This window comes from Nannospalax galili, unplaced genomic scaffold (assembly GCF_000622305.1).
Source record: "Nannospalax galili isolate Female #2095 unplaced genomic scaffold, S.galili_v1.0 scaffold1623, whole genome shotgun sequence".
Lineage (NCBI taxonomy): Eukaryota > Metazoa > Chordata > Mammalia > Rodentia > Spalacidae > Nannospalax > Nannospalax galili.
The window spans coordinates 522,858-546,147 of NW_008349082.1; the positions used below are offsets into that span (position 1 = coordinate 522,858).

Consider the following 23,290-nt stretch of genomic DNA (forward strand, 5'->3'; position numbering starts at 1 on the left):
GGGGGGGGGCGGGGGGGCGCGGCCCCCCGAGGGGGAGCCACCCCACCCCTCCCTCCCTCAAGGGACCAGGGTCCTTATCTCACCTCTGCCCCGGGGGTAGAGACCCAGCCAAACACCCAGGGAGAAAGGAGGGAATGGGGGCTTTAGGGACCCAACTCCTTTACCCCTCTTTTCTTTCTTTCTTGGGCTTTTCTTCTCCCCTCTGCATGGTCACACCTCTTGGGTCTTTCCATCTCCTTTCCTCACTCCCTCTCTTCTCTCCATCTCTGTCTTTTTTCTTTTCTCCTCTGAACTCTATGCCTCCCCTAATTTTCCAAATCTTTGTCTGATCCTGAGCCTCAGTCTTCCCATCTGTATCAGCAAGTCCACCATGACATAGAAAAGTAGTCTACAAAAGTCCATGGCCAGCCCTGCTTCCTTTCTTTTGCCCCACCTCCTCTCCCTTCCCCTCTTGGGAGCTCTCCCAGGAAGGAGCTCATACACACACATGCTGGGTATGGGGCTGGGCTTACTGGCTTTGTGATCTTACCCACAGGACTCTCCCTCTCTGTCATTTTGCTTGGTTTTGTTGTGGAGACAGTTTCAGTCTGTAGCTTAGGCTAGCCCTGGAGCTTCTTCATATCCCAGGCTGGCCTCAAACTTGTGGCCAATCCTCTTGCCTTAGACCCCTGAGTGCTGGGATTACAAGCATGAGCCACCCTACCCAGCCTTTCCAGATGTGTTCATGTGTAGGCAGGTGCATGGTGTGTGTGTGTGTATGTGTGTGTGTGTGTGTGTGTGTGTGTGTGTGTGTGTGTGTGTGTGCATGTGTGGGGATGGGTGAATGTGTGTGTGGGAGCCAAGGGTCAACCTTAGGTGTCTCTCCTCAGGAGCTGTCCGCCTTGTTTTTTGAGATAGTCTCTTGCTGGGATCTGGAGCTTGCCAGTTAGAGTGGGCTGGCTAACCAGCGAGCCCCAGGGATCCTGCTGTCTCTCTGTCTCCCAGGAAGTGGGATTACATGCACATGTCACTATATCCAGCTTTTTTTACGTTGGTGTTGGGCATGCTTGTGTGATGAGCACTTTACTGATGAACCATCTCTCCAGCCCCTTTTCTTGATCTTGAGACAAAGTCTTGCTATATAGCCCAAGCTGGTCTTGAACTCATGATCCTCCTGCCTTAGTCTCCCATGTGCTGAGAGTGTGCCCTACTATGCCTGGTCAAGCCTCTCCCCGCTCTGGGCCACAGCTGACTGTCCACTTATCTGCCTGATAGGAATATCTCCTGGAATCCTGTCACCTCAGGAAGGTTTCCCCTTGTCCCCTGGCTTCTCTGAATGTCCTCAGCAGGAAGAGGCCAGGGCAGTCTCTGTTGGGCTCAGGAAGCTTATCCAAGAAGCCTTGTCTAGGAGGCAAGAAACAAGGTTTCTGTCACAGGCAGGGAAACCTGAGCTCTCTAGCCAGGTCTGCCTCTCAACGGGCTGAATAGGACCCTAGGCTAGCTTCAAGTCATGATCCCTCTTGTCTGAGCTGCGAAGTAGAGATGAAACCAACCTCCTTCCCTCTTCCATCTTGTAAGTAAAACTGTGTGTGAAAAGCCGCAGAAGCTAGTGCTTTTCAGAGACAATCTTCCTACCTCCTGTCTGTTCCATCCCTACACAGTGTGCAGAGGGGTCTTCCCAGAGGCACACAGCAGCGTTGTGCCCTGGCCCTTCTTCAGCCAAGCCCCAGTGGCCTGAACCTGGTACTGAAAACCCCACAGGGGGCAATGCACACCTGCGATCTCTGAAGACTCACTGGTCCCCAGTCTGTCAGGAGGCAAAGACTTCACTTTACTTTCATTCCCTTGGCTCTCTGTCTCACTAGAGTGTATTCACTTTCTAGATTTGGCTTGGCCACTGCTTCCTCCCCAGGTCTTCCCTGGCCTCTCTTAGGACTCCCCCAGCACCTTCTGCCTACAGCACGTTGGTGGCAGCTCTTTACTTTCTCCCTAACTTGCCTGTGAACACCCCAGGAGGCAGGACAGACACTTTACTTAATCTGTGTCTTGGCTCCAACACTTGGTTCAGAACCAGTTTAGGAAAAAAAACAAAAACAAAAACAAAAACCAATATTAGGCTGCGTGTGGTGGCACACACCTGTAATATCAGTACTAGGGGGCTGAGACAGGAGGATTGTGTGTTTGAGGTCATTGTGGGCTATGGAGTAAGTTCCAGGCCAGCCTGGGCTACATAGAAGATTCTGTCTCTAAAAAAGGAAGAAAAGAAAGAAAGAAGGAAGAAGGAAGGAAGCTGCAGTATTTGTTATCTAAATGAGTAAACGAGCACAAAATGTCTAAGCCAGAAATATCATCATTACAACTTTATTATTTATTTATTTATTTATTTATTTATTTATTTATTTATTATTTTTGGTCTTTTTGAAACAGGGTCTCCCTGTAGCCCCAGTTGTCCTGGAACTCGCTATGTAGACCAGGCTGGCCTTGAACTCACAGATCTGCCTGCCTCTGCCTCCTGAGTGCTGGGATTAAAGGCGTGCGCCACCACACCTGGCTTACAACTTTATTTTTATTTATTTTATTATTTGGTGTTTGGAGACAGGGTCTCACCATATAGCCCTGACTGACCTGGAATTCACTATGTAGACCAGGCTGGCCTCAAACTCAGAGACCCACCTGCCTCTGCCTCCCAAGTGCTGGGATTAAAGGCGTGAGCCACGATGCCTGGCATCACTACAACTTTATAACTTATATTTTCATCTCTCCACCACTCATAGGCAGCTAGTAATGTGCAACCCTTTCAAATTTATCTCTCACTGGATCCTGCCAGCAGTCCTTAGAGATATACCTTACTAATTAATTTATTATCCATCCCTCCATTTACTAATTAATTCATTTGTCCATCCCTCTGTTTACTCAGTCATCCATTATGTTCTTACAATGTGTCTCAGACTTGGTGAGTCCTCTGCCAAATGCTAATGTTGTGAGATGCAGTCCTTGCCCTTAAAGGGGCTTCCTGAAGCAGGATGTGGTGGTATACTGTAATCCTAGCACTCGGGAGGCTGGGACAGGAAAATCATGAGTTCAAGGCTAGCCTAGACTGAACAGCTACATAGCAAGACCATGTCTCAAAAAATCAAAACAAGGGCTGGCCATGGTGGTGCATGCCTATAATCCTAGCGCTCAGGAGGTATGGGCAGGTGAATTTCTGTGAGTTTGAGGCCAGCCTTGTCTACACAGTGAGTTCTAGGCTAGCTAGAGTTGTTACATAAGTTACATAGTGAGATCTTGTCAGGACAAAAAAAGAAAGGAAAAAGAAAAAAGAATCAAATCACGGGCCAGTGAGATGGCTCAGTGGGTAAAGACAGTTGCTGCCAAGCCTGGGACCCATGTGGTGGAAGGAGAAAAACAGCTTCCAAAAATCGTCTTCTGCTGGGGCATGCCTTCTCAGGAGGCAGAGGCAGGCAGATCTGTGTGAGTTTGAAGCCAGCCTGGCTTACATAGTGCATTCTAGGCCAGCCAGGGCTACATAGGGAGACACTGTCTCAAAAATCAAAACAAAAAAAAATTGTCTTCTGACTTCCACATTTGTACCGTGGCACACACCTGTGCATGTGTGTGCACAAACACACAATAAATAAAACTTCAAAATGAAATAAAACAATAAAAAGCTTCCTCCTTGATGGGAAAACAGGTACTCAACAAGGGTAGGTACCAGTGTGCCCATTATGGGATGGGAACTTTGAGGCTCGGAGACCAGAAATTACTATGGAGAACAAGAAATGGTTGGCAGGACCTGATTCCCAGGGGAGGGCCCTGGGAATCAATGAGGAGGGCCCCTCTGGTCCAGGGGAACTTCACCCCTCAAGAGGCTCAAACCACTGCCCTGGGACACTCATTCCATCCTCTCTTTCCCTCCAGGTTCTCGGCTGGACCGGGTTGGTGGCCTGAATGTATTAGCTTTGCTGTGTCTGCCTAAGAGGTAAGGGGTCGTGGCTTGTAAGTTGCTTATCACTGTTCACAGAAGCCCTGCTTTCTATCCCTGTCCCTGGTTTCTTGGGATGGCCACCCTTTCCTGTACTGCTTCCGGTTGGTATATGTTTCCTTCCTCAGTGCATCCTTTGGCTTCCTGGCCAAACAAGTGTTTTGGGTGTTGTTGCCCATAGGCTCTGTAGGAGGAAGAAAAGGGTAACTTGGTGGCTTGGATTACAGCCTTGGGACAAGTGTGTCTGACTACATGGGATTTGGGAAAGCTGATGCCTCATGCTCTTGTTTATAAATGAGAACAGGGGTCAGCAAGATGGCTGAGTGGATAAAGGCACTTGCTGCCAAGCCTGATAACCTGAGTTTGATCCCAGATTCCTACATGGTGGAAGGAGAGAACCAACTCCTGCAAGCTGTCCTCTGACCTCTATACGTGCACCATGGCATGTATACCCCCTAAGATAAATAAATGTAATTAAAAATTTAAAAATAAATAATAACAATAACAAAAATCTACTTTAAATATTGTCCTGAGGACAAAGGAAGGTGGAGGAAGGGAAGACGGGTTGGTGTGTGATCCTAGATGTGACTCAGTTTCTCCATCTGTCAAAGGCGAGGTACGGAGATGAAAGATGCTATCTATCCTCCAGAGCAGGTAGACCCTGGAAAGGGGAACTGCAGACACAGCAGAAAGCACGCGCCTGAACAAACCGGGTTTCTTGGAGCCCAGCAAGGTGCCAGGACTGGAGCCGGGACTCTCCAGGGGCTCAGTGCTATGGGAATCAGAGGCCCTGGGCATCCACCTTGCTGTTGGCTTCTCTCGGTTTGATGTCCCCCCACCCCACTGGGCAGTGAACATCAGGGAAGGGTGGGAAATGAAGCCTCTGGAGCAGGGCTTCTCCATGCTGTCATCTCTATTTCAACTAGAGTAGCTGAACCCTCAGGCCTCAGGGTCCTGGGGAGCTGACTGCCACCCTCACAGGCCTCCTGGTCAGCAGTCCTTTGCTGTGCCCAGAATCACAGGTACACCTTAGGAAGCAGAGGAAAGCTGAAGCCCAGGGATTGTCATTCACCTGGTGTGGTTGGGACATTGGTGGACTGGACAGTGTGTGTGTGGAGTCAATTTCTTTTTAGCTGTACAACTGTGCTCATGTACAGAAACAACCTGGACTCACCAGGTTTTCTGAATTTTCAAAAGAAGCAGGAGGGTTGGGTTTGTAGCTCATTTGGGAGAGTCCTTGCTTAGCATGCATGAAGTCCTGAGTTCAATCCCCAGCATCACATAATCCCAGCATTTGAGAGGTAGAGGCAGGAAGATCAGGAGTTCAAGGTCATCCTTGGCTACAAGGTGAGTTTGAGGCCAGCCTGGGCTACATAAGACATTGTCTCAAAAAAAAAAAAAAAACCCAAAACAAAACAAAACTAATATTTTTTTTATCTTTTTGAGACAGGGTCTCCCTGTAGCCCCAGCTGTCCTGGAACTCACTATGTAGACCAGGCTGGCCTTGAACTTACAGAGATCTGCCTGCCTCTGCCTCCCAAGTGCTGGGACTACACACCTGGTGAAATTTCCTAGTTTTTAGCTGTTGACAACTAATGCAAAATTTCAACTATCTCTTTGTGGTTTAAACCACTTTTCATGGTCATAGATTTGTAGTTTTACAGCAGTACAGACCTTGTCCCAGGAAAACACATATCTATGGGCATCCAAGTGTACTGCAACTTGGAATATTCAGAAACACCTCCCCCAACCAAGTTTGTTCATGAGTTCCTCTTTTCACTGATGAGTATGTGAGTATCTTAGCCTCTCTGTCTCCCTCTGTCTCTGTCTCTCTCTCCCTCTCCTTTTGACAGGGTCTTACTTTGTAGCCCAGGCTGACTTCAAACTGAATCCTCCTGCCTCAGCCTTCTGAGTGCTGGGATTACAGGCACAAGTCACCATGCCCAGCCTCTTGTGTGCCAGGGAACCAGCATCTTCTGGATCTTTCCCAGAGATCCTCACATTCTCTGATGCCCTCGATGTTGAAGGGAGGATCTAGGAGTTTCAGTCTGGGGCTAGAGGCTGGCTTTGAGGAACACCTGAGAGTTGAGTTAAAGTAAACAGAGGGCTTTTATTATGTTTCAGAGTGTTGGTAAAGATAGTTCTGTCTTCAAATAGATGTCCATTGAATAGCCAAGGTTTTATGGACATATGTAAGATAGAATTAATAGCTGGTCTTTATGAGTTGTTGGTCACCTATATGCCAAGGTCTGTTCTGGATTCCTTTTCATCCTATAAAGTGAGCTTTATAAAGTTGCCTGTTATAAGAAAAAGAAATGGAGACACACAGAAAGATGGCAACTTCTCTAAAGTCACTCAGCTTGTCAATGGTAGAGGCAGAATTTGAACTCAGGACTGCCTGATCTCAAAACTCTCATTCTTCTACCTCTCTGAAAAACCCACCATAGTTTTTGGAATCTCTACAAATCTCTGGCTTTGAGAGTGGATTTCATTTGCTAGAACATCTAAAGTCTGATTTAATACCAACTCTGCTTAACAGCAGAGAAGGGGTTGGATAACACTAGGACTATTTGTGGGTCTTTGGATAAAACAAGGTACAGTCAGTATCTTGTTTTGGGAGAGAGATAATAGAGAGATATTTGGCTGATGAAGTTTTATTGCAGACTGTCCTTGAAGACTGTTTCCAAAGTACCTGAGTGGGTCAAGGACAAGTTCAACCCTGCCCCGCAACCCCCCCCAGGGAGACAGCTCTGAAAGAGGCCCTATCAGCTACAACAAACACAGCCCCTGGCCCCCACTCTTTCCTTTATAGCTTGGAAGGTAAGTGGCTCCCCAGATGTGTCTGGGGCCTCCTCACTTGCTCCCCATGGGAACTAGAGCCCCAGGATGAGGAAGACCTCCTCTCAGCTTCCAGGCAGGGGTCTACCTCTGTTGCCATTGCCAAGGGATAGCTCCCTCTCTCTGCTTCTGGATCTTTCCTGGGTTTACTTCCCCATGACTCACTCTGCTTTCCATCTAAGACACTCTGCTCTGAGCAGCTCCCCTGGCCTTGGGCTGCATTTTGCCCCATCTGCCCTGCTGAGCACTGTGCCTGATTATATAGTGTATGTCTGATTATGTAGTATGTGCTTGGTTTAATGCCCCCCACCCCCTGCTTCGTAGGGAGGAACTTCTCTACTGTGCTTGTTCCCTCGCACAGTGTAACTGCTCAATTTAAGTATTTGTTTGAATGAATAAATACATGAGCAAACACGCACACACCAGCCAAATTCATATCCATCATTTATTCCTGCAACAAACATTTTTCCCCCCTCTGGCCTGGAAGGGCAGAGAGGAGGGAGAAGCTTTGAGGCCTCAGAAGGGTCCCCAGGCTGGGGCAGAATCAGACTCAAGCGTGATCAACTTGAGGCTGGGCTGCAAGGTGCTGAGTCAGGGGAGACAAGTGTCAGATGACCCACAACAGGGGGGCCTGCAGGACATATTTAGGAGTAGTTGGTGGCCAAGGGAGTTCCTCAAGCATTAGGAGAAGCCAGTAAGCTTCAGTTCCAGTGAGAAAATGAAGGAAAGGTTGATGGGTGGCAGGCTGTTGTTTACGTTGGGGCCCATGAAGGATGCCCTGGCCTTGGAGTCCCTGTGGCCAACTGTAGCCCCTTGGGCCTGATGCCGTCTGAATGCCAAGGCAGAAATGGAGCTGTGTTACCACCCTCCCTTCTGCCCCTCCACCCATGTACAAAAGCATACAGTGATGTGAAGCGGACACAGGGTCACAGTGGTGATTGAGACACTGACCAGGGGTGTGCCCTGGGGCTCCCACACTTCTGGTACAGGAATCACAAAGGTCTCAGAAGCAGGAGCTCAGCTGCCGAGAAAAAGGCTTGCAGGATTGGATGTGACTTGGGAGAACCCAGGACTGTCTGAGGTAGAGTCTTCGGCAGCCTAGTGGGGGATGCCTCCCTCGGGCCAGAGTGTAAGGTGGCAGTGGGTGCAGACAAGACAGAGAAGCGAGAGGATGGGTCAAGAATTTCTCCAGACCCCCAGGTCCAGGCAGCCTCCTTCTGAGCAGCACCTGTGGCAGGGTGGGGGAAGGGGGAGAGGGTGGCTTAACTTTAGGACTAGGGTGTGTGCAGCTACAGATGTGGCTCGGGGTGGGGCCGGAGACTGTGCTTCAGTGGTGGGACGGCTCTCTGGGTTTGGCGGATGGTACGGCTCTCTGGGTTTGGTGGTGCGCGAGCTGTGCTGTGGACAGCGGCGTTCCTTACTGGATGTGAAGTCCAGATATGAGGAGAGGACTGTTATACCATCCTGGGTGCTGGAGGCAGCAACAGGTGGCATGGTGCCTTTGTCTGTGGCTGCCATCTCCCAGACGGGTGGAGACAGCTGTCAGTTGAGAGTGCCTCTTGGCCACTTACAGTTGTGAGGGGCATTAAAAAAAAAAAAAAAAAGCTCACCTCTCTTAGCAGACTAGAACCATTGGAGCCCCTGAAATCCCTGACAGTCTCACAGCAAATGAAGGTCAAGTGTCCACTGTTCTGGCAAACACGGCATCCCATGGTCTGCCATAGCCTCTGAGCCCAGATAGCTCTGATGTTCCTTAGTGCTCCACAGTGAGGGCTAGTTGGCAGTGAGAGGGTCTCAGGGCCATTCTGGAAGTGGTTAGCAAGGTCTGTTGGGAATCCCAGGAGTGCCAGGGTTCTGTCCAGCTCACCAGCCACACAGCTTGCTCCTGGCCTTCCTTCCTAGCCTCTGCTTCATTCTGTAGAGCCCCCGCCCCCATTTTCATTCTGACCCTTTATTAGCCTTCATCTGAATTTCCACCTTCATCCCCTGTTCAATGCTTCCTCTGATCCTGGGGCTCTGCTTCCACCTCTTATGTGTGTGGGGTGTGTATAGATGGACTCTTAGCGTCTGTCTTCAGAGAGAGCCACCTGGAGATGTGGGATCTGGTGTAGGGAGGTGGCAGGGACAAAGAGAAGAACAAAAGGCAGTTGAGGGAAAACCAAGAATGGAGGTATCCTCCTCTGCCTCCAGCTATTCCAGAACATTCCAGAACAGCCTTCTTTGGGGGGGGAAGGGTCTTGTCCTACCCGCTTCCTGCACTCTTTTTGGGGTACATGATGGACAGGAGGCTCAGAAGGATCGTCATCTGACAGTGACTGAAATGGAGAGAGGGAAGGAGCTCTTGAGAAGAATGTAGAGTAAGGGGCAGGTAACAAGGGGAGGGGAGAGCACTCCCAGCCCAGAGTGCCCAGGGTACCCTGTAGGTAACAAGGGAAGGGGAGAGCACTCCCAGCCCAGAGTGCCCAGGGTACCCTGTAGGTAACAAGGGAAGGGGAGAGCACTCCCAGCCCAGAGTGCCCAGGGTACCCTGTAGGTAACAAGGGAAGGGGAGAGCACTCCCAGCCCAGAGTGCCCAGGGTACCCTGTAGGTAACACGGGAAGGCCACTGGCTTAGTACGGGCACTGAGAATGAACCAAAGACTAGGGCTGACAGCGCAGGGATAGGAGGGTGCATCTGTGGGGCAGGAAGGAAGCGCCTCACACAAGTGTGAGGAACACGGCCCAGGCCCCAGTACATGGTGTGTAGAGGTCGAAATGAGCTGTTTGGTGTGCTGTAGGGAAGATGTACTGTTCCCAGTTGCCTTTGCTGTCATGAGCCCAGTCTAGGCTTATACTTGACATGACTGTCCATCCTGTCTCCTCTTGGCGATGGCTCCAGTCTGAGGGTTAAGGGAAGGACTTGGTCATACCTGACATCTGGCTTATGGGGTGGGGAGAAAACCGAGTGGAGAGATAGAGATAGAGATAGAGATAGATAGAGAGGAGAGAGAGAGGAGAAAGAGAGAGAGAGGCAGGGGCCTTTGAGAAGAGAAGAGAAGAGAAGAGAAGAGAAGAGAAGAGAAGAGAAGAGAAGAGAAGAGGAGAAAATACATACCAACGTGTGTCTGTGTGTCTGTCTTTCGTCCCTGTGACTCTGCCTGGTCTCCTCAGTCTCTATGCTCCTCCATATCTCTCTCATGCTCTGTTTTCTCCTGTCCCTGGCTGGGGCTTCCCATCTCTCTCTGCATCCTGTCTGTGTGCAGCTCCTCCCAGGGCTTTGATTCTGCTGTGTTCTCTTTCTCCGTCTCTGCATCCCTCTGGTCTCTTTTTTGGTGTCTCTGCAGTGTGTTGTCTCTATTTGCCCTTCCCTGGCTCTTCCCCTCTGCCTAGTTTCTGTCTGTCCATCTGGTCTCTTTCATTTTCTGCTTGTGCCAAGCTCTGGGTGTCCCTTGGCCTCTTACTCTGTCCGTCTTTTTCTCCATACCTGTCTCTCTGGGTCTCGGGCTGACCATCCCTGCCTCGTGTGTGTGTGTGTGTGTGTGTGTGTGTGTGTGTGTGTGTGTGTCTCACTCCCCCTCCCTTCCCCCCACTTTTTTTTCTGTTTCTAACACCCACACTCACATCCTACCTCAGGAGTAATTGCTTTTGTCTGGGTTGGACTGGACTTGTGGTGGGGGGAGGGTGGGGGGAGCGGGTGGCGCTGGGGGGGTTGGGAAGGACGGAGGTCGCTTGGTGGAGTTGAGGTGGTGTCCACCAAAGCAGAGGATGCTGAGGAGCAGAGGTGTGCCCCACCCAAGGTGGGAGAAGGAAAAGAGGGGGTCTGGGCCCATCCTGGCGGGGGTCTGGGGCCTCTGGCAGGGAAAGAATGAAGGCAGGCAGGCCCTTACACTCTACGTGGAGACGATGTAGCTGTAGCGATAAACCTCACTAGCCAGTGGTTCAGTGGCAGCCTTTGCTGCCTCTTCCCCTCCCCCACTCAGACTTAGGGATGTAACCTCCACCCCCAGCATGTACACTGAGTCACCATGACACACACGGGAACACACCCAGAGCCTCTAATCCACTCATGGGGCTGCACTTGGTCATGGACACACAGGGTTACCTGGAGCAGGGAGACTTCTAGAGAACCCACACAGAACCATCGATACACAGAGAGGACCACATGGGCTCTGAGGCACAGGTACAACCACCCACCCCCAGAGGCACAGGGTCACTTAGAAATACCTGAGCTCAGACACACTTCTCAGGGACATGGGCATGTCACCACATGCCGATTTTCTAGAACATAAAAGAACATGTAACCATCACATTTCCTAGGGACATAGGGTATCCTCTTGGGGTATATCCACATGTCCCCAAGGACCAAAGAGATTTGATGACACTTGGGGTCAGGGAGACACCCACAGATGTACACACACAGCTCCTGGCCCCCGGGACACACCCACAGTGTGTCATAGTCACACAGACATGACTCAAGGGTCAGGACACTCAGGAGACAGTTCCGGAGCTCCCCCCTCCCCATCCCCAGCAGAGCTTAAGGACCTGTGTACACCTTGCATATATGGCAGCGACTCAGACTCCACAGCCCCTGTGGCCAGAACATCCGATCCAGCACCCTGGGAGACCTCCACCCCACACACTTAGCCCACACACTCAGCCCAGGTCCAGGGTAAAGTCAAGGCAGCTTCTACCCATGGGGCCCCATAGGATGAGGCCACTGTGGCCCTGTGGGTGGGTGGCAGGCTTGCCCAGGATGCCCATTCTTCTTCATATCCATTCACCCTTCCAACTCCAGCACCCAGGCCTTCCTTGCCTGGCTCCGAGGGCTCAGGACAGTGTCTTCCCATCCTCCCACTCAGCCAGGGGCCCCGCCCACCTCCCAAGAGCTTAGTCCCTCATGTACCTCCAAAGGGCCCCATCTCTCCGAACTGCTCCCAACAGAAGGGATGCTTGCTGGGACTGTCCCTCAATTTACCCCAGCCGCCTTACCTGCAGGTGTGGCCCCCGCCTCCATCTGCTTCTCTACCCACCCCCATACTCACCCCCTCTCCTGGCTCTCCAAGCTCTCAGCCTCCCTAAACTCTCCTGCAGTAGAGGAGCATGGGGTGGGGGTTGGCCCCTCAGAGGTAAGGGTAAGGGGTGTACAGGGTGGGGGCTTGGATGCGGCTCCGGGAAAGGAAAGGAAAAGCAAGGCAGGGAGAGAGAGGCAGAGGCAGGCAGGCAGCCAGCCGGCTTTATATCCCTGCCGTATTGATCCACCATGTCACAGCCTGGTCGGTCGATAGCCAGCGAGAAAGAGAGGGAGAGAAGGGAGGGGAGGTTTGGGGGAGGGCAGCCGGGACCCCTTAGTCCTGGGAGCATCTGGGGCCTCCTGGGCAGGCTGTGGGAGCATGTTTGAGTGCTCCCCCCAGAAAGAGGCCTGCCCTGACCTCTCCCTCTTCCCCGGGCCGCGGCCCTCTTTCTCCCTAAGAGCCCCCTCAGCCTTGGTAGGGGAATTAAAACGCAGGATTTGCTCCATTTCTCTGTCTCTCCAGTGGCTCTTGGTTCCCATGGGCAAAGTGGCTCCTAGCCGGGGGTCCTCTTTATCAGTTACAGTCAGGCTTGGCAGGTGGGAGGCCCCAAGGCCGTGTCCTATTGGCATTGGGGTGGGCCAGATCGTGGGTCCTCGTTTTCTGTGTGACAGTGAGCAGGAGAGAACCCTCTCTGAAGGTCCTCTTCCCCAGCCATGGTGGATAGCCACTCAGGAGCACACTAGCGTGTTCCTGCCCTTTCTCAGTGAGTTTCTTAACCGTAGTTGAACCAGGACGTCAAAGACATCACTCTGAAGATCTCTTTTTTTGAGTCCCTCAACCTTCCAACGGGCCTGAGATGGCACAGAGCTCCATCCCTCCTATTCCTCAGCCTCCTCTTCCCTCTTTCCACAACCTTCAATCACCTGCCCCTTCCATGCCCTGCAGTCTTGACCTGGAGGAGAAAAGGCTGAGAAGGAACGTCTCTTCCCTAGCTAGGCCGGGCAGTGGAGCAGAAGGGACAGCTCTGAGAACCTAGGGCCACGCCTGCCTCCTGCATTCTACCTCTGGCTCTGTTTCCCTTCTCTGGGCCTCAGTTTCCCCCATAACCCCCATCAAATCCTGCCTCAGCTCTGTAACCCTAAAAGATTGGTACAGAAGGGAGGAAGGGCCATTAGGAGGGGGTAGCCAGGGCCAGGAGGGTGCCTGCTGCCCCTCCCTCAGACAGGGCTGTGGGTCCCAGGTGCTTACCCCCACCCCAGCCCCCAAATCCCCAGAGCTCCCTTTCTTTGTCTTCCCAGATCCTCGTCCTCTCCCAGCCTAGAGAGGTTGAGGAATCACCTTAGCCTTGACCCGAGGGGGCGGGTGGGCAGAGGAGGGGCAGGCAGCACACACCCAGCCTTCTGCCCATGGCCGCCCACAGCCCCTCTCCTGCTTCCCTGGCTACCAGGCAGCGCCCCCCACCCCCAGCGATGATCTGCTGTTCCCTTTGTTAGGAAGGGGGAGGGGAAAGAGATGAGCTGAGGGGACGTGGCCTGACCCCCGACCTCTCCCTCTCCCTCCTCCCATCTGGGTCCCCAGGGGCTCAGAGCCCCCTTGACGGACAGTTCTGACCATCAGCCAAATGGCTCCAGGAGGAAGCCAGGGGCCAGGTAGGGGGGGAGGGGAAGGAGGTCTGGCCAGGGCCCTGAGCCCACCACAGTGTGGGTGTGGGGTACTCCATGGATGGAAGGAAGTCTTTAGGAGGGGTGACAGAAGGAGATAGTACATGTGGGGCCAGGTCTGGGGGAGAGCCTGATTGAACTGGGGTGGGGGTTATGGCTATAAAGTAAGTGGGGTTCATCCTACAGCCAGCAGCCCTGGAAGCCCATGGGTAGGGCTTGGCCTGGGCAGATGCCCCCACCCCACCCCCACCCAGCCTGCGGCATTGGGAGTGCGGTGAGTTTAAAAAAAATTAAAAGAAAAAAAAAAAAAAACAGGAGCAGGAGAAGCTGGGGGAAAAATATATAAGAAAAAATATAATAAGAACTAAGCGGTGGCTGCAGGAGAGAGAAAGGGCAGGAGGCGGGGAGGGGGGCGCAGGGGGGAGGGCAGCTCAGGCCCTGGTCGCTGCAGAGGCCGGGCCGCCGGCCTCTGCGCTGAGCCCTCCGCGTCCCCCCTGCCGGCCCCCTCCAGCCCCGATCGATCCAGTTTCTTGGCAATAAAGCATTTTTATTGTCAGCTGCCCTGAATGGCAAATGTGAGCCTGGTCCTGCTCCCCCACAACTCGCTTCCTCACCACCCCTCCCCCAACCTGCTTTCACCCCCTTCCCTGACATCCCCCCACCAAAGAATCAGTATCGTCCATCACCAAGACCCCCCTCCTCTTCCTCCTCATCTATGTCAGCAGGTCCCTAGCACATACTCACCAGTACACTAAGCCTTCCACCCCCACTTAGGCCCTGGCTCCCCTCCCTAACCCCAAACTCATTGGGGAGCAGAAAGGTGGGCTCAGTAAGTGGTTGGGGGGGCACTTCAAGAGCAGAGGGTGTTAGGATGGATGATGGATGCTGTTCATGGGTTGAGGGAGGTGTTGGCCGAAGACAGGGACAAGAACAGGTGGATATTCGCAACTTGGGTACCTGAGGGAGCAGGCAGGCCCCACCCTGTGGCCCTTTCCACATCTCTCAGGTCCCACCGCTGGCCTTGCCACACTGAACTTGGCCACTTCCTCTGGGAAGCAGGTAGGTGAAGACAGAAAGACAGGCTGGAAGTGGGCACTGCTTCCCCAAGTACATATCCTCGAGTCAGCTCTACCCAGTACCAGGGACAATGCCACACATCCTGCAGGACTGCTGGTGTGAGGGGCAGGGAACAGGGTATTGGGAAAGCAGTTTACCAAAGGTCTGCAGCCCCACCTTAGGTGGGTGGCTTGCTCTTCCTCCCTCCCTCTTTTTCCCTCTCCTTTTCTCTTTGTCTTTTCTCTGTCTCAGCCTCTCTCTCTTTCTACCTCTTTCTCTGTTTGACTCTGACTTGCTCCTTTATTGCAACCTCTCCCCCCAGGGATTTAAAAAAACCTCCATGTTTTAGCTCCGGGCCCCCCACCCCAGTTCTTTTTTTTCATCATACCTCTCTCTTTTTTTCACCCTGCTACAGGCTTTTCTCTCTGCTTTTGTGCTGTATATTTCCCGTCTCACCCCCATCTCTCTCCTCACCACCCCCCACAACCATAAAGATAAACAGAGACCCAGGGCTTCAGAACTTCAGCAGGAGAAGAAGGGTCACAAGCTTCTCTCAGAATCTGAGTGAGAGCTCTTGGACACCCACCAAGGAAGAGACCAGAGACCCAAGGGACATGTCCCTGTGCCCGCTACAGCCATGTGGTATGGCTTTGTGCAACTCCAGTCTCTCCTCTCAGCCCTGGTCTCCTCATTGCCCCCAAAGATGGTGCTTTTGGCCCCTTCTATGCCTTGAAGACCTTGGTTCTTTTAGTTCCTAAGGAGGAACAACTCTAATAGGCTCCTCGCTCCAAGGATGATAGTAGCCCTATGGTCATCCCAGGGGTCCTCAAGTTGATGTCTCAAAAATGCAGGGCTGTGTGCTCACATTCTCTTCATTGATTTGGGCCAAGAAACTGGAGAAGAAGGCAACTTGGGATGCCAAGGTTTTTTTTCTCTTGGTCTGGGAAGATAGGGTCATCCTAAAGTGAGACCCCATATCAAAACTCTTAGAACTTGGGAGGCAGAAGCAGGCAGTTCTCTGTGAGATGGAGGCCAGACTGGTCTACATTGAGAGTTCCAGGCCAGCTGGGGCTACAGGGAGACCCTGTCTCAAAAAGACATGTATATATATGATGTTGTAGCTCAGTTGGTAGAGTGCTTGGCTAACTTGCACAAAGCCCTAAATTTGACCCCAAGCATTGTGAAATCTGGGTATGGTGACACACATGTAATAATAGCCCTCAGGAGGCAGAGGCAGGAGGATCAGAAGTTCAAAATCATCCTTGATTACATAATGAGTTCACAGCCAGCCTGGGCTTCATGAGATCCTAGCTCAGAAACAAATACATACATACATACACATGTAACATGAATACATATATAACTAAATAAGTAAAATGAAAGGGCCCTATACTTCACCTCCACTGTCCCTGGGGCAGGGGCTGTGGCAGCTTGTGGGGAAAGATCAAGAGCTGTCTATGGATTGAGTGATGGAGGGGAGAGGAGACTATGGTCAGACTGGCAGAGGGTGAGGAGAGATGGAGAGGAAGGCACCCTAGAATGGAGCACAGGGGGCAGTTGGGGTTGGGGAGGAGCAAAGGACTTAGACATCTTGAGACTGAATTGAGGGGAGGTTAACAGATGGGGGCACTTGGGAGGAGAATTCTAGTTCTCTCTTCTAAGCTGTTACCTTCACCCAGGACTCAGTGACCCAACCAGTCAACCCTACTCCACCCCTACAGATGTCTTCTTTAGCGCAATACACATACTTTCTGACTTTGGCTTCACAGCTACTTGGTTGCAAAGAGGAAGGACGTGCCCTGTTTTAGAGAGGTCTGGCTGACCATAGGGATGAGACCAGACCATGTGGTTAAAAAAAGATTATGCGTAAGCCAGGTGTGGTGGTGAACAGCTGTGATCCCAGTATTTGGGGAAACAGAGGCAAGAGGATCAGGTATTCAAGATGATTCTGGTCTACGTACTAAGTTCTAGGCCAAACTGGGGCACATGAGACTTTCAAAACAAAACAAAACAAAACAATGTATGTAGATGCTGTTTATGCCTCAGACCGTGGATTTTTCTTTCTAGTACTAGGGTTGAACTTGGAGCCTCTGAGGTGTTAGGTAAGCGCTCTGCCACTGAGATACACTGTCAGCTCCTTTTAAAAAGATCTATTCATGGGGCTGGAGAGATGGCTTAGAAGTTAAGAACACTGGCTGTTCTTGCAGAAGACCTGGGTTTGAATCCCAGCACCCACATGGCAGCTGTCCATAATTCTAGTTCCAGGGGATCCGACAGCCTCTTCTGTCCTCCACGGGCATTGCACAACATGGGTGCAATTACATACATGCAGGCAATACACACATATACATTAAAAAATCTATTCATTAATTTTATTGTATGTGTATGTGTGTGTGCTTATCCACCATGGGTGTGTAGGTACTCAAGGAGGCCAGAAGAGGGCGTCAGATCCCTAGAACTGGAGGAAGAGGTAGCTGTGAGCCACCTGATGTGGGTGTTGGGAATCAAACCCAGATCCTCTGCTCTGCAAGAGTAGCAAGTGCTCTTAACCACTGAGCCATCTCTCCAGTCCTGCAGCTCCTTTTCTAATTTTGAATTTTGAAAAAGGGTCTCATTAGGTTGCCCAGGCTGGCCTCAAATCTTGCAATCCTCCCACGTCAGCCTTCCAAACAGCTGAGTTTACAGGTATGTTCCACTTTGTGCAGCTTGCCTCAGCCGGTTCTTTGTTGGTGTTTTGTTTCTGAGGTCTTGACTTCACTATGTAGCTGAGACTGAGCAGCCCCTAAACACCCGATCTTCCCTTCTCAGTCTCCTGAGTGTGTGACTACAAGTGTACATCATCACGTTTTGAGTTTTGAACTACCTTCCGATGATACCTTCCCCATTAGTAAGGGGCCATCCTGATAGAGGAAAGATCCTCCAGGGCCAGCCATGTAGGGAAGACTGGGACAGGAGCAAGAGGTCTAGGTATGAAAAGAAGATGGAAAGATTGACTTAATAGTGTGGAATTCTAGGAGAGGCCAGGAATCTGGGAAAGAGGAAGGCTCTGGGGTGGAGGATGGAGAAAGGGGTGGAGAAAGGGGAGGCTTCTCTTGCAGCAATCATTTTTCTACTTACCTAGTTTCCTGGGGACCTACACCTGGGCAGGGGTTATTCTTTGTCATCTGATGCACACTGAGAGGCCTCCAGCTTCCCATCTTTGTAGCCAGGTGCAGATTTGGAAGTCCTGGGCTGACAAGATGGTTCAGCTGTAAAGGCACTTACCCCAAAGTCTGATGATCTAAATTCAATCCTTCATGGTGGAAGGAGAGAACTGACTCCCACAGATTGTTCTCTGACCATTACACTCACACTATGGTGCACACAAAGTCACACACATACACAAACACACAATCAATAAAATGCAGAAAAAGAAAGAAAAAAAAGCTGGATGTCATGGCTCACACCTGTAATACCAACACTTCTATGATGAAATGGTAAGAGATGGAGAATCACTCAAAAGCTCAGAAGCCAGCTACTGTGGAGGAGACTGTGGAGAAGTAACTGCCTCAAAATGAGGTGGAAGGAGAAAACAAATTCCCCAAAGCTGTTCTCTAACTTCCAAACATGCAGAAAGCATGCACGTGTGCACACACACACACACACACACACACAAATAATTACAAAAATTTTTGAGGCAAGGTCTTCCTACACAGACCTGGCTGGCCTGGAACTTATTATGTAGACCAGGCTGACCTCAAACTCATAGAGATCCATCTGCCTCTGCCTCCCTAGTGCTGGGATTAAAGGTGCCACCACACCCAACTTCTAAATACAAAAAAAATTTAAAAGCCGAGAGTGGTGGTATGCCCTGGTAATTCCAGCCAGCCTGAAAGAAGTGATCAGGGACTGGAAGAATGTGAGGGAAAGCGGTAGAAGTTGGCAGGGCCCCTGTCACAAAGTGGGTGGTGAGTAGGGAGCCTTCTTTTGTCCTTTTATTTTTTTTGGGGGGGGTGGTTGGTTTTTTGAGACAGGGTCTCATGTAGCCTAGGCTACTCTTGAACTCACTATGTGGCCAAGGATAACCTCGAAGGCATGATCCTTCTGCCTCTACCTCCATTTAGAATGAATCTCAAAGCTGGCTTTGGTGGGCTGTCTTCCCTGCAGCCTTTCTGGATGGCTGTTAGTACCCTGGACAGCAACCTCGGTCCCGCAGAGTACTTTAGCAGTGGGGCGCACCCTACTGAACACAGGCTTGTATTGTTTCTTTCTGGGCAGTGACTTGGGAGAGGGGATGGGAGGTGGATAATGCTCTCATGCTCCCGTGAAGTACAGCTTGACCCTCTCCACAGGAAGTGCACTGTTGCTGGTGAGACATAAATGCATCACTTGCAGGGCACGCCTTTAATCCCAGCTCTCAGGAGGTAGAGGCATGCAGATCTCTGTGAGTTCAAGGCCAACCTGGTCTATATAGTGAGTTCCAGGACAGTTGGGGCTACAGGGAGCCCCTGTCTCAAAAAAAAAATGCGTCACCTTCCAGGAGTGGTGGTTCACTCCATTGATCCAGCACTTGGGAGGCAGAAGCACGCAGAGTCCTGTGAGCTCAAGGCTAGCCTGGTCTACATAGTGAATTCCAGGCCAGCTGGGGCTACAGAGAGACCCGGTCTCAAATAGACAAAAAAACAAAACAAAACAAAAAAAAAAACTGAATCACTTGGGAGAAGGTATCGAAGGCTCACAGCACCCAAAAGCCCCCACATGTATGTCATTTTCCCAACATACCCCTCCTTTCTTGCTAGAGAAACTGTGATTCTTACCTTTGGGACAACAATTTCTTTGCTTTTCCTCCAATGTATCCATATATATATATATATATATATATGGTTGAGTTCTGACTCTGTTGCTCAGTCTGAGCTTTAACTCTTGGAGTCAAGTGATTCTCCCACCTCAGTTTCTCCAATTGCTGGGACTACAGATGTGAACCACCATACTCAGCCCTCAATCTCAATCCTAGTGTCAGGACTGGAGAGATGGCTCAGTGGTTAAGAGTATTTGCTGTGCAACCATCAGGACCTGAGTTCAGATCCTAGAATTCACAGAACAAGTCAGCTGTGGTCTCACACATGCCTGTAACCCCAGTGTTGTGGGGAGCAGAGACAGGATGATCTCTGAGGCTTACTGGCAACAAGTGAGTTCCAGGTTCAGGGAGAGACCATGGCTCCAAAGAATAAGGCAGAGGGTGGTAGGAGAGGGCATCCTTTTCTGGCCCCCACACATGTGCACGGGTCTGCACATCTGCACACACACAACATACATACACACAAAAACTTATTTGTTATAAACACCTTTTAAAAAATAGATTTTGTGGCCAGGTGTGGTGATGCACAACTTTAATCCCAGCACTCAGGAGGCAGAGGCAGGCAGATCTCTGAATTCAAGGCCAGCCTGGTCTACATAGTGAGTTCCAGGGGCTACAGGGAGACCCTGTCTCAAGAAGACCAAAAAAAAAAGATTTTGTTCATTTTTATTTTATGTGTATGCGTGTCCTTCCTGCATGTATGTAAGTGTACCCATGTTGTGTAATGCCCATGGAGGTCAGAAGAGGGTGTCGGATCCCTTGGAACAGGAGTTACAGACAGTTGTTAGCTGGGAGTCAAACTTGGGTCCTCTGCAAGGGCAGCCAGTGCTCTTAACCCACTGAGCCAACTCTCAGGCCTCATAGACACCTTCTTAGAGCATGGTGAAAGTACTATATCGGAGATAAATGAAGTTCCTGTCAGTCCATGTTACTGCCCCGTTTCCAAGATGAACAGCTGGAGGCTCAGAGAGGCAAATCGCTGGCTCATGGGTTTATAACAAATGAGTAGAGGAAGCCATTTCCAAATCCTCATTGGTATAAACCTGAGTCAGTCATTACAGCCCTCCACATGGATCACTGCAGTCTGTGCGGAAAGTGTCCTTGTTGAACACTTGGTCCTGGAGCTTGGTTATATGCAGGCCCCATACAGTGTTCTGATTCTGCATGAATAAATGAAGCCCAGACCTGCCCTCAAGACGCTCACAGTCTGTGGGGGGTACAGCCTCCCTGGGAAGTGGCTCCAGCCAAGGAAATTAGCACTGACGACCAAAGTGCTGCCTCGAGCTGTGGGAAGATTGAGGACTTGCTGTTTTTTTCAGACAGGGTCTCTTTGTGTAGCCAGCCAACAAAGTCTTCCTGCCTCAGCCCTCCTGGTACTTGTTTTACATGTGTGCATCACCAGACAGGACCATGTTTATGCGATTAATTGGGTTCCTCATAGGGTAAGGGAAGGCTTCCATAGAGAGATTTGAGCTCTAGGTAGAATCTGTGTAGCTAACCAAGCAGGTAGGAAGGACGGGGCACTTTGGGACACATTGTGTGTGCGTGTGTGCATGTGTGTGTATATGTGATGTATATGAGTGTATGCATTTGTGTGTGTGTATGTATGTGTGTGTGTATGATGTATATGAGTGTATGTGTGTGGTGGGATGCACATACCACAGGGCATTAGTGGTGGTCAGAGGACTTACGTTAGGACCTCACTTTCCATCATGTTTGAGGCAGGGTATTTCTGTTGTTGGCACAGAACTGTGTACCAGCCTAGCTACCCTCCAGCTTCTGAGGATTCTAATGTCTCTGCCTCCCATCTCACTTGTAGGAGTACTGGGATTATAGACACACACCTCTATACAAGGCTTTATAGAGCTCTGGGGGTCCAAACTTGAGTCCTTATATTTTTGTGGCAAATGCTTGGCCCACTGAGCCTTCTCTTCAGCCCTCACGTTCTTGAATAGAGGGAGAAGAGGAACTCTGAACACAAATGGCTGATGAGGTTGACAGGTGCCTTGGCCATTTGTTTGGAGAACCATGGAACTCAGTCTGTTGGCAATGGGAACCTGAAGGTATTTATTCTTTTAGCAATATTATTCAAGAGTTCACTATGTGCCTAACACTGTGGATGTTTCAGGAATCCCACCGGGAGCAATACAGCAATGAAACTTGCTTTCAGTGGGCTTACATTTTAGACAGGGAAAGAGACAGTAAAATGACTCTAGACAGTAATTGAATTCCAGAGTGCTGTGAAGAAAACCAAAGAAGGCATGGAGTGGAGTGTGCTGAAAAGAGGAGGTGGCTTCAGGGCTCAGTTCTGGGGATGGGGAGATGGGGAAGAGGCAGGCAGTACTCAGGGGGATGCCCCAGGTCAAAGGCCCCAAGATGGAAATGAACTTGGTGTCTTCTAGTGTGGTCAGAGTACTATGGGAAGAAAGCAGGTCCTGCAGGTCCCTAAGACTGCGGCAAGGTGGATGGGTTGCTCCCTGGAACTCAGGGAGTCTAAAAGGCCCTGGAGGGAAGGACTTGGATTTCAGCCTTTGGACAGCTCCCGGGAGATCTTGGCAGCTGAAGTTGGTGTTTTGTGGTGGAGTAGAAAAAGAGGCACCTGTGCGCTGTGGGAAGTCTGGGTGCAGTAGGAGGTGCCTAGGTTCCTGGGATGGGTGCCTTCCTTGCCAGGAAGACCAGATGCCTGCTCCCTGGGAGACTAGTGTGTTTCCATGGGTGCCAGGAGCTCTCCTGGGCGACCTATAGTCTGGGAGACATGTGTACAGGCCAGCATGAGACACAGCCTTGGGGTCAGTGAGACTCTGAGTCTGTCCTAGCTTTGCTCTGTGACTGGTTCTCAGCTTCCTTGTGTTTAAAATGGGAACGAAGAGGCTGGGTGTGGTGGTGTATGCCTTTAGTCCCAACACTTGGGAGGTAGAGGCAGGAAGATCTCTCTGAATTCAAGGCCAGCCTTGTCTACATGGTGAGTTCCAGACCAGCTGGGGCTATAGGGAGACCCTGTCTCAAAAAAAAAAAAAAAAACCAAAAAAAAAAAAAAAAAGGGAACGAGGGAGCTGGAGGGATGGCTTAGTGGTTAAGAGCACTGGCTTCTCTTGCAGAGGACCTGGGTTCAGTTCTCAGCACCCACATGGTGGCTAACGACCATCTGTAACTCCAGTTCCAGGGGATCTGACTCCTTCTCTTGACTTCCACAGGCATTCCATGACACAAGTGCACTTACATACATGCAGGCAATATATTCATACACATAAAAATAATAAATAAAATATTTCAATGGGGATGATACAAAATGAAGCCCATCATTTTTTATGCTAACTTGAAAAATTCATAAGAAGTGGCCATGGGGATGTCTTTGTCAGGAAAATGGGTTGCCTTTCAAGCATGAGAATTTGAATTTGAACCCCAGGACCCATGTAACAATGCTGGGCATGGTGGCACACACTTGTAATCCCAGCACTAAAGAGCTAGAGACAGGAGGATCCCTGGGCTTCCTGGCTAGCCAGTCTAGCTGAATCAGTGAGCTCCAGGTTCAATGAGAGCCACTATCTCCCCCAAATAAGGTAGAGCCAAGTGTGGTGGCACATGCCTTTTACCCAGCACTGGGAAGGCAAAGGCAGATGGCTCTCTGTGAGTTCAAGGCCAGCCTGGTCTACATAACGAGCTCCAGGCCAGCCAGAGCTATATAGTGAGACCTTTCTTCAAGACCAAACCAAAATAAAAATAAGGCAGAAAACTGAGGAAGATATCTTGTTGGCTTCTGGTCTCCACAGGCACTCACACTCACATGCACCCACATACATGTATTTACACACATATGCATGCACAAATGAACAGGGTGTGGTGGCTCATACCTGCAATCCCAGCACTCAGGAATCTGTGGCAGGAGTGCCACAAGTTCAAGGCTGGTCTAGGCTACAGAATGAGACCCTGTCGGAGGAGGAGGAGG

General features: G+C 50.7%; 1 protein-coding gene across 1 annotated transcript in view; it reads left to right on the plus strand.

The window, feature by feature from the left end:
* Nucleotides 1-23,290, plus strand: part of Pou2f2 (POU class 2 homeobox 2) — a 96,567-nt gene that overhangs the window by 18,703 nt on the left and 54,574 nt on the right. Inside the window, exon 2 of the mRNA XM_029570067.1 lies at nt 3,898-3,958. The gene's annotated coding sequence lies outside the window, so the exon portion shown is untranslated. The remainder of the gene's footprint in view (nt 1-3,897; nt 3,959-23,290) is intronic.